We start from the raw sequence: 11828 nt of genomic DNA, 5'->3' as shown, positions 1-11828 counted from the left end.
AGAGAGAGCTAGATAGGGCTCTTAAAAATAGCGGAGTCAGGGGATATGGGGAGAAGGCAGGAACGGGGTACTGATTGGGGATGATCAGCCATGATCACATTGAATGGCGGTGCTGGCTCAAAGGGCCGAATGGCCTACTCCTGCACCTATTGTCTATTGTCTATTGTCTTTCCACTGAATGGTTAGCACGCAACAAAAGCTTTTCAGTGTACCTCGGCACACGTGACAATAAACTAAACTCAACACAACTCAATCTGAAACCAACTACCGTCAGTGGTGATTGAATGATGACTGAGATGGACACAAAATGGGTGAGTAACTCAGTGGGACAGGCAGCATCTCTGGAGAGAAGGAATGGGCGACGTTTTGGGTCGAGACCTTTCTTCAGAACTCGACCCGAAACGTCACCAATTCCTTCTCTCCAGAGATGCTGCCTGTCCCGTTGAGTTACTCCAGCATTTTGTTGCTATCTTCGATGCAAACCAGCACCCTGTGCATTTACCATTTATCTATTCATCATATAGAAACATAGAAACATAGAAATTAGGTGCAGGAGTAGGCCATTCGGCCCTTCGAGCCTGCACCGCCATTCAATATGATCATGGCTGATCATCCAACTCAGTATCCCGTACCTGCCTTCTCTCCATACCCTCTGATCCCCTTAGCCACAAGGGCCACATCTAACTCCCTCTTAAATATAGCCAATGAACTGGCCTCGACTACCCTCTGTGGCAGAGAGTTCCAGAGATTCACCACTCTCTGTGTGAAAAAAGTTCTTCTCATCTCGGTTTTAAAGGATTTCCCCCTTATCCTTAAGCTGTGACCCCTTGTCCTGGACTTCCCCAACATTGGGAGCAATCTTCCTGCATCTAGCCTGTCCAACCCTTTAAGAATTTTGTAAGTTTCTATAAGATCCCCTCTCAATCTCCTAAATTCTAGAGAGTATAAACCAAGTCTATCCAGTCTTTCTTCATAAGACAGTCCTGACATCCCAGGAATCAGTCTGGTGAACCTTCTCTGCACTCCCTCTATGGCAATAATGTCCTTCCTCAGATTTGGAGACCAAAACTGTACGCAATACTCCAGGTGTGGTCTCACCAAGACCCTGTACAACTGCAGTAGAACCTCCCTGCTCCTATACTCAAATCCTTTTGCTATGAAAGCTAACATACCATTCGCTTTCTTCACTGCCTGCTGCACCTGCATGCCCACTTTCAATGACTGGTGTACCATGACACCCAGGTCTCGCTGCATCTCCCCTTTTCCTAGTCGGCCACCATTTAGATAATAGTCTGCTTTCCTGTTTTTGCCACCAAAATGGATAACCTCACATTTATCCACATTATACTGCATCTGCCAAACATTTGCCCACTCACCCAGCCTATCCAAGTCACCTTGCAGTCTCCTAGCATCCTCCTCACAGCTAACACTGCCCCCCAGCTTAGTGTCATCCGCAAACTTGGAGATATTGCCTTCAATTCCCTCATCCAGATCATTAATATACATTGTAAACAGCTGGGGTCCCAGCACTGAGCCTTGCGGTACCCCACTAGTCACTGCCTGCCATTGTGAAAAGGACCCGTTTACTCCTACTCTTTGCTTCCTGTTTGCCAGCCAGTTCTCTATCCACATCAATACTGAACCCCCAATGCCGTGTGCCGTATGATGTTGTACACCTCTAACAGATCACCCTTCATCATCCTGTGCTCTGAGGACTAAAGTTCCAACCTGTTCAACCTCTGGTTCAGTTCCTGGCAACATCCTCATATAAATCCACGGAAGGAAACAACTTAAAGGGCCTGTCCCACTTTCATGACCTAATTCATGATCTCGGCCGAGTTTGCCCTTGACTCATACTCGCAGCATGGTCGTCACGTGGTTGTAGGTAGGTCGTAGGTAGGTCGTAGGTAGGTCGTGATGCTAGTCATAGGTACTCGTGGCATCAAGTAGGTCGGGGCGGTTTTTCAACAAGATGAAAAATGTCCGTGAGTAAAAAAGGTCGTGAATTAGGTCGTGAAAATGTGACAGGCCCTTAAGATAGACGCAAAATGCTGAAGAAGTGGCAAGTTCTCCCCACTACTGCATGAGCATCCTTGAGGCGCTCCGGTTTTTTTCCCCATATCTGGAATGAGTTGTGTCTATCTTTGGTATAAACCAGCAAATGCAGTTCCTCCCTACCCAACGAATAAGCAAGCTATCAGAAATAGATGAGCAAATGGTATATAAGGGATGAGGAAGGGATTTGGACAACGACTCTTGGCTACACTTGGTTTCCCAGTCTCAACCGACTGTTATTCGTGACAGGGAGAGGATTTCAGAGCACACAATTACCCCTTAAGAATGTGCTCATCCTCGGATTATAATTTCCGACAGCCATCATCTTATGCAGCAACTGCAGTGTAAATAGGACAAGATATGTTTGGTGCTTGAAGTACAGGTTAAAGTAGATGGGTATATATATATATAGAGTGAGGCAGACAGCTCAAGATACAATTAGCTTTAGATGCACATGCGAGCAAGATACATTTATTGTTACAGTTAGAGACAGGTAGATTGATTTTGAGTAACAACAGACTTAAGAGATAATGGTGTTATTGATAGGATGGAGATTGTTGGATAGAGTTGCAAAGTGATGGATGTATCTTTTCTAAGCAGTTATCACGAGGCTCGGTTTACAATACATTACGGCCACCAGTGGCAAGAACTGGTAAGGCAACAAAGAGCATGGTCCACACCCTTTCCACAATTGTAACAGAAGATGCCCCATCAATTAGAGGCAGCAAGGTGGCATGAGGGCGTTGAAATAGACAATAGACAATAGACAATAGACAATAGACAATAGGTGCAGTAGTTGGCCATTAGGCCCTTCGAGCCAGCACCGTCATTCAATGTGATCATGGCTGATCATCCCCAATCAGTACCCCGTTCCTGCCTTCTCCCCATATCCCCTGACTCCGCTATTTTTAAGAGCCCTATCTAGCTCTCCCTTGATAGCATCCAGAGAACCTGCCTCCACCGCCCTCTGAGGCAGAGAATTCCACTCTCTGTGAGAAAAAGTGTTTCCTCGTCTCCGTTCTAAATGGCTTACTACCTTATACTTAAACTGTGGCCCCTGGTTCTGGACTCCCCCAACATCGGGAACACGTTTTCCTGCCTCTAGCGTGTCCAAGCCCTTAACAGTGACCCAGAGCAGACCAAATATTGGTGGCAGCACATGAAACTCACCACACAGTGAACGGCCTGGATAGAGTGGGTGTGTAGAGGATGTTTCCACTAGTGGGAAAGTCTAGGACCAGAGGCCATAGCCCCAGAATAAACGGAAGCACATTTAGAAAGGAGATGAGGAGGAATTTCTTTAGACAGGGTGGTGAATCTGTGGAATTCATTGCCACGGACAGCTGCGGTTGCTAAGTCAATGGATATTTTCAAGGCGAAGATTGACGGATTCTTGATTAGTATGGGTGTCAGGGGTTATGGGGGGAAGGCAGGAGAATGGGGTTGAAGGGGGAAAGATAGATCAGACTTGATTGAATGGTGGAGTATACTTGATGGGCTGAATGGACTAATTCTACTCCTATCTCTTATGAACTTAGAACATGTATGGTGCCAGCACTGCCACCGGCTGGGGCTATCCCAACGTTTAAGAAACAGTTAGACGGGAACATGGATAGGACAGGTTTGGAGGGATATGGACCAAACACAGGCAGGTGGGACTAGTGTAGCTGCGACATGTTGGCCAGTGTGGGCAAGTTGGGCCGAAGGGCCTGTTTCCACACTGTATCACTCTTTGACTCTATGACTCTGAGATAATTAGTAATATGTGACTGGAGTTAACAACAATATCTACCCGTCCATCTGAACCCTGATAATGCTCTCAAAGTGGAAACCGGGTGAATCAGACATGCGCACAATATTCCAGCTGAGGTTTGACCAGGGCCCTACATAACTCCTCTACAATCACAGAGCAATGTCTTTTCTTGTGTAGTCATATTTTCTTTCAATAAAGCCCGAGACATAACAAGGCAGAACAAGCATCAGGTACAGTAGCACAGTGGTTAAGGTACAGGACTAGTAAGGGGAGCCTGAGGCATTGATCTGAAGACATGAGTAGTTCAAATCCCACCATGGCAGCCGATGAATTTAAATGAAGCAATGAAGCAATTAAATTAATCTTTTCAGTAGAAACCACCATGAATGTACGTTCCCCCCCGTTACACCAGTTTCCATTTGGATTCTGTAAATTGTAAATAGTCCCTAGGACAGTGTTGGTGGAATCACTGGCACAGACTCGGTGGGTCGGTGGGGCAAAGGGCCTCTGAACTAAACAAAACTAAACTAAAGCATGATCTTTATCAGCTGCTATCAGGCAACTGATTCATCCTACCAAGGTTCAAGGTTTCAAGGTTCACATGTATCTGTCATCTGCACCAATTAAGGTACAGTGAAATGAGTTACAATGCAGCCATACAATTAAAAATAACACAATACACAATCGAATTTAACATAAACAACCACCACAGCATTCTTCACTGTGAATGAAGGCAAGGTGGTTGCCAGAGGTTGCAGGTAGTGGAAGCAGGTAGGGAGACTGACAACAACCTCTGGGAACTGCATGGAGCTCTTCTCCGGCGATCCCCAGCAAGGTAACGGCCCGCTCCGCGATGGTAAAGTCCTCTCCATGCCTGCTGCTAATAGCTCCGCAGACCGAGGCTTCAAGATGTTATAGGCCGCAGGCCAGCGGTCGGAGCTCTTCTCTGGCGATCCCCGGCAAGGGATAGCCTCGCTCTGCGATGGAAAGTCTACGCTGCTCCCCCTGATGAAGCTCTGGGCTCGGCTCTGGGAAAGGCCGCACCGATCCAAGTTGTTAGGCCGCAAGGCAGGCCAAGAAGCAACAAGGAAAAAAAAGTCACATCTCCGTCGAGGTAGGTGACTGAAAACAGTTCCCCCCTACTCCCCCCCACATAAGACACTAAAACATACATTTGGACATACTAAAAATACAAAAAAAGTTGAAATGACGAACCCGCTGCCAGCGAGGTAGCCAACGCATTTGGACAACCAGAGAGCAGTCCTTCTTCTTCCTCGTGTCCGGCCATCTTCCATATCACGTCTTTCCAGTCGGTCAGTGACGGTTGACGGTCGGTGGTTGCAGAGTTGGCTACTTCAGTCAGTCACTCTGGTACGGTTTCTGTCGTCAGCATTGCCCAGGATGCCCCACGTGGAGGCTTCTGCTTGCATCCCAGAGCAGTCCTGAACTACTATCTACCTTTTTGGTGACCCTCGGACTATCCTTGATCGGACTTTGCTGGCTTTACCTTGCACTAAACGCTATTCTCTTATCACATAGAAACATAGAAAATAGGTGCAGGAGTAGGCCATTCGGCCCTTCGAGCCTGCACCGCCATTCAATATGATCATGGCTGATCATCCAACTCAGTATCCTGTACCTGCCTTCTCTCCATACCCCCTGATCCCTTTAGCCACAAGGGCCACATCTAACTCCCTCTTAAATATAGCCAATGAACTGGCCTCAACTACCTTCTGTGGCAGAGAATTCCACAGATTCAACACTCTCTGTGTGAAAAATGTTTTTCTCATCTCGGTCCTAAAAGACTTCCCCCTTATCCTTAAATTGTGACCCCTTGTTCTGGACTTCCCCAATATTGGGAACAATCTTCCTGCATCTAGCCTGTCCAACCCTTTAAGAATTTTGTAAGTTTCTATAAGATCCCCCCTCAATCTTCTAAATTCTAGTGCGTACAAGCCGAGTCTATCAAGTCTTTCTTCATATGAAAGTCCGGACATCCCAGGAATCAGTCTGGTGAACCTTCTCTGTACTCCCTCTATCTGTATCTATCATGTATCGTACGCTGCGAATGGCTCGATTGTAATCATGTATTGCCTTTCCGCTGACTGGATAGCACGCAACAAAAGCCTTTTCACTGCACCTCGGTACACGTGGCGATGAACTAAACTGAAACTGAAACTGATCGTCATAAGCAAGCTCAGAATGGGTCAGTATGTACAACATGTTGTTAATTCCTCCTGAGTTCTACTGCAAAAGTGTCGCTCGTTCAGAGCCCTTATCGGCTCCTTCTGAGAATAATGCTTCAGATGACAATCTACAATAGGCAATGAGTAATCGAGCCCATTGCTGGCTCATCTCTTGGGTGCTGTCTGCTCCATGCCTCGCAGTGACATATATTTTATTACATGCCCTCTTCTCGCACATACAACGGCATAATTGCCCACTGCAACCACACGGGAACTCTATCAGAGGATGAATCAGTGTTGAATATGTTGTTATAAGCAAATGGTGAATGCTTGGTCATTGGGAATATCGCAACAGAGGAGCAAAGTACAATGGTAGACATTAATTGTGTGCTATTACCAAGAGTCCATTGTAGATACAATGTAATACAAACATTGATCCTTGGGGGCATAGAGAGATATTTTGCTGCTATGTTTTTATATGGGATCTTTATAGCTTTCTTATGTACCTTTATAAACTCTGCAGCATCCAACACGAGGCTAACCTGTGATAGACACAAAAAGCTGGAGTAACTCAGCGGGACAGGCAGCATCTCGGGAGAGAAGGAATGGGTGATGTTTCGGGTCGAGGTCTGAAGAAGTGTCTCGACTCGAAACGTCACCCATTCCATCTCTCCAGACATGTTGCCTGACCCGCTGAGTTACTCCAGTTTTTTGTGTCTATCTTCAGTTTAAACCAGCATCTGCAGTTCCTTCCTGCACTAGACTAGCCTGTGTTAGTTTCATTGTCTGCAACTCGTTTTCACCTAGCCCACAGTTAACAATGGCCCGTTTCCTTTACGATCATTACTTTGTTTGCATATCTTTTGTTCTATATCTCTCTACATCACCGTCTTTATCTCTTGTCGCCCTTTCCCCTCACTCTCAGTCTGAAGGAGGGGAAACGTCACCTAGTCCTTTTGTTCTGGAGATGCTGTCTGACCGGCTGAGTTACTCCAGCATTTTGTGTCTATCACAGGTTAGCCTAGTGTTGGATGCTGCAGAGTTTATAAAGGTACATAAGAAAGCTATAAAGATCTCATATAAAAACATAGCAGCAAAATATCCTTCTATGCCCCCAAGGGTCAATGTTTGTATTGCATTGTATTTACAATGGACTCTTGGTAATAGCACACAATTAATTTCTACCATTGTACTTTGCTCCTCTGTTGCGATATTCCCAATGACCAAGCATTCACCATTTGCTTATAACAACATATTCAACACTGAATGCAGTTCATTCCTCCACCAGACTAACCCGCGTATGACTATTACCCTGTCCTGTCCATCATTTCTTGCAGCATTTCCCCCCCCCACCCCCCACCCCTACATAATCAGTCGAAAGAAGAGTCCCGACCTGAAACATCACACATCCATGTTCTCCTGAGATGTAGCAACAAAGAATTGCAGATGTTGGCTTACGCCAAAGATACACACAAAGTGCTGGAGTGATTCAGTGGGTCAGGCAGCATCTCTGGAGAAAATGGATGGGTGACATTGGTGGCCGACTGAAGAATGGAGGAGGCCCAGGACAGAAAGGTCAGGTTGGGAATGGGATCAGTCTGAAGAAAGGTCATCACGTCTTGAGAAATGCTACCTGACCCGTTGAGTTACCCCACCACTTTGTGTCTTGATCTGCACTTTAATAGTAAGATTAAACAAGAACTTACCAGTTTGAAGTTTGATCTGTATTTTATGAGGAGTTACGATGAGGGATTACGTGAAGAACCCGCTCAGTGCGCAGGCGCGGCATACTTCCAAGCAGCGGTGTGGAATCACAGATAGACACAGTTATTTGAAGTAAACATAGTAAAGATAAGGAGACATCAATTTATTAGTTTGATCCATATAATGAGGGTGGGAGCGGAGGGCACGTAATCCCTCATCGTAACTCCTCATAAAATACAGATCAAACTTCAAACTGGTAAGTTCTCGTTTAATCTTACTATTTTACTTCGGAGTCACGTGAGTGACTACGTGAAGACTTCAAAGCTCTGTGATTTCAAACCGTGTAACAGTTCATACTTCACTCGCTGCCGAAGTCATTCGAGGGAGGAAGTATGTTATCGTAATCAACCATGAATCTGTTTGTAAAAACAATAATGGTGTTATTAACAACAACACGACCAATTGCTCCCCCGGGCTTAAATTATATATTTTTTGCAGATTCTTTTTCTGCAAACGATACAGGTTCTGTCAGTGGTTTGTTATAAAAGTTTGGAACGTATACTCCCTAGACCACCCTGCAGTAGCCAGGATGTGGTCCATAGGCTCGTCCATCCTCTTAGTTACTGACGTGGAAGCTGTCCTGGTGGAATAAGATTTTATACACGTTAGTATTTACTCCAGCAACTCCCAGTACCTGCTTGAGCCACTAGAGATAGTTTAGCTCGTCACCCGACCATGAGGTTTCCTGTGGCTGACCCATAAGGCTTTTTCCTCTCCCTCGGTATTCCTTATTGTGTCGATCTCTAAGTGGGTCATGACACATAAAACGTGGTTCAGGTGGGTATGCCCGGAATTTCATGACTGGACCTGATGTTCCTGGTCTGTTCTGTTTGGCCAACCCTTGAATGGGCATGTGACACTATCTGGTGTTATAACCATGTTGTCCCATCGCAGTAGATGGGAGAGCTGGCTCTTTGTGTTGATGTAAGGCCACCAGCATGTCCATCTTCAGGGTAGGCTGTTCCAGGGTGAGTGACCTGGCTGGTGATCATCCCCTAAGGTATGTCAGGATTTCACTGACATCCCAATTTGGGTGTACCTATTTCTGGGGAATGGATTGATATACCTCTCCTGTATCTGATCACCAGTGAGCGGTACCCAAGTTGAGTAGGCTAACAGAACATGTCCTTCATTGTGGTGAAGACCTGCCAGGAGCTCCAGTACAGTTTTTTGTTATAGTTGAATGTGTAATTCCTGTTTTGGAAACAGTGTACCATTTCTTGATGCTCCTCAGGTATGTTCCCTAGGATATGCGACGGAATGCTGTCATCAGGTTGATAGTGCTGCTGATCCAAGCACAGCAATGGTCTTCCCAATTCTGCAATTCTTTTAATGACCATGTCGAGGATCACTGGGAACCATGCTTGTGGACTTGGTCCACTGTAATTTGCGTAGTACCCGACTGATGAAGCCGTAGTACCTATTGAAGAGGTAGAAGGAAAAGAAAACATAGAGATTAGGTTCCCCCCACCCCTCAATACGCGGGAATGTCTCCATTGCCGCTGCCTTGAGATTGGTTTCATGTGACGTAAGTTAGTACGTGGTGATTTAATTGGATATAAGGAATCGATATCTGGTGTCCATATTGCTTAGTGATTTCAGCAAATATTTTTGGTTTAAATGTATGTTTACAGTATTTAGCTCACCTGATAGGTGAGTTACTGATGGTCAAACATGTTTGACGACATACGGTTTCCAATTGTTAATAAATTGTCCCCTAATATCGATGTTCTCTGCCCAAGTGGTTTGGTATATGCCACCACTGATGTTGTTATCTTATAAACGAACATGCAAATTTGGTGGATTACTGAGCAAATGCTTCACTAGATTAAGTAAGTTAATATATAACATGTTTAAGTCAATTCATATTGGCATTAAGTATTACAAGCTCAGTAACACATCAGGACACATAAGATGTTACTCAAAACAGGTGGAAGTGTACAACCATAATCCTTCCTGCCGATAAATTCCATGATAACACTACAGATTAATCCATTTGCCCCCATATTACAGGTATGGAGATAGTTTTGAACACTAGTATCTCAGCTCATAGGAAAGGTACAAAGTTCAGTAGCTGGTAATGCTGCTATATCCCAACTACTTTGCCACGTAGTTGATTGGTGGTTAATGCACCATGACTGATAGTCTTAATGAATACCAGATAACAACGTTGTGGATGGTCAACGTAAATATCTGGATATATATTTTGTGCACCGTTCCCAGAGGCACTGCAATACTGGGTCGATGCGTGGAGTGGACGGAGCAAGCCCCTATTCCATCTCCCTGTTCCAAAATTCAATTTAATATATGGTCCCTAGATAAGGGACGTATCAGATTATTAAACTGATAAGAACAGATACTACACTTGATCTTAGCCAAAGGCCGAGAAGCGATGCAGCTAAAGCTGTATCCAAGGATAGTTTGTCGTTAATATATAGACATGCCATGACGGAATGTTTCTAAGTGTCAGGGCTAGTTGATTCTGGATAACTTTGACTTAAATGCCGCAACGCTCATCATGGTTACTCCATCCAGGTAATTGCGGTATAACCATATAACCATATAACACTACATGTACATATATCCGAAACTTATATGAGAAGGTACTGAATAGTGTGCATCTTCAAGGTCGATGTCTACCATAAAGTATCCTTGGATCCATGGTAGTAGTTACAAATCCCATGAATGGGTATACCTGGTGAAATACTCAAGTGGTTTATCAACGATGGTGCGACATTCACCATCGTGGGAGGGTAGACCACTTGGGGTGCTTGCTGAATTGGTGGCAAGATATTAATTCTATTCCCCTTGTATTTATTTTTTGGTATATAACTACCAAGAGTGATAGCTTCCTAACCAGGCGTGATTCATCCACCCCTTGTTAGTACAACCCTTAACCTTTATGTGATGGTAGGAACCATACTTATCTGTCTTCTTCGGTTTCTGGTTCCTTGTTCTTGTAGGGATGATGTTTGTTGGGAGGTGGCGCATTTTCCCCTGGGGCCTGCTCTGGGCCGTGGCCTAAAATGCTACGGGTTTGGCATGCAGGCCCGAGCTTTCACCAGTACCATGAGGTAGACGCCCCTGGTGGACACGTAGAGGTACTGCTGTCTGGTTTAGTGTGGTGCTCATTCCAGACTCTGCCCTCTTGTGCCGAATAGTTTGAACACTTCGTCCAGTTTTTTAGGACTGGTTTGGTAAGTGCCAGGTAGCAGGATCTGTGCTTGTGAGGTCGGCGTTCTCATAGTCCTGTTAATTTCATAGATTGAGGGCAGGTTTGTGAGTTCATTTCAGAAGTTATGAGGTATACCGTTGAACAGTAGGGTCAGGTGTTTTGCCATACTACCCTGCCCTTCTGGAATGAGCAGGTGGACATGATAGCCGACGTCAGGGTACCAAATGCATTTTAAAAATATTTAGGTTAAATGCGCTGCTCAATGTATCCCCCAATAATGGCGGGCACTTTGAGTAAATGCAATTTAGGGGAGGCGTGATAAAACCAACGCCTCATGGCTACCTGTCTTGGAGAGGTTTTTTTGAAAAGACAGGTAGTAAGCTGGCCATCAGTTGAGACTGAAAAGCCATCTCGCTAGTGGTGGAGCCACATAGCGGCCACACCCAGCAGCTCTTCCTGATCCTGTACCTCAAGCATACTCCCGATATTGTTCAGCCAGTGACCCCTCTTCATGACCAGCCCAGCCACTGGTCACCCCAAAGCTAACCACACTAAGGAGGAAGCGATGGGCAGTGCCTAGGCACTGTGGAGGGTATGCCTGAACCCTCCAGCGAGACTGCCCCTCACGTAGCGTGTCTCGCAGGAGCTCCTGCTCCAGGAGCCGCTCCAGCGGCTCAGGCGGCTGTCTCTCTCCCATGCGGGTGGAGAGACGTCCCCTCCGACAAGTCGGAAGCCACCGGCCGGATGCCTCTTCGGATGGCTGAACATCCAGCCCGCACCTCAGGCACTAGCGGGACTGGCTTCGGCGCGGTGTGGGGATAGCGGAAACGCCCGGTAAATGTTCCTACCGCCTTCTTCTGGAGCTTTTGTGCCTTGTAGTAGCGAGAGCGCCCCT

At 45.8% G+C, this 11828-nt stretch overlaps 1 non-coding gene across 1 annotated transcript; it reads right to left on the bottom strand.

The window, feature by feature from the left end:
• Positions 1 to 9961: 9961 nt before the first annotated feature.
• On the bottom strand, positions 9962 to 10152 carry LOC116980937. The gene has a single exon (XR_004414114.1). It is a non-coding gene; the product is annotated as a U2 spliceosomal RNA (small nuclear RNA).
• Between the last annotated feature and the right edge of the window lie 1676 nt (positions 10153 to 11828).

The sequence above is a fragment of the Amblyraja radiata genome, chromosome 14 (genome assembly GCF_010909765.2).
Source record: "Amblyraja radiata isolate CabotCenter1 chromosome 14, sAmbRad1.1.pri, whole genome shotgun sequence".
In the NCBI taxonomy this organism is placed as follows: Eukaryota; Metazoa; Chordata; class Chondrichthyes; order Rajiformes; family Rajidae; genus Amblyraja; species Amblyraja radiata.
Note: the sequence above shows the minus strand (reverse complement) of the source record. Positions and strands in the feature narration are given on the sequence as shown.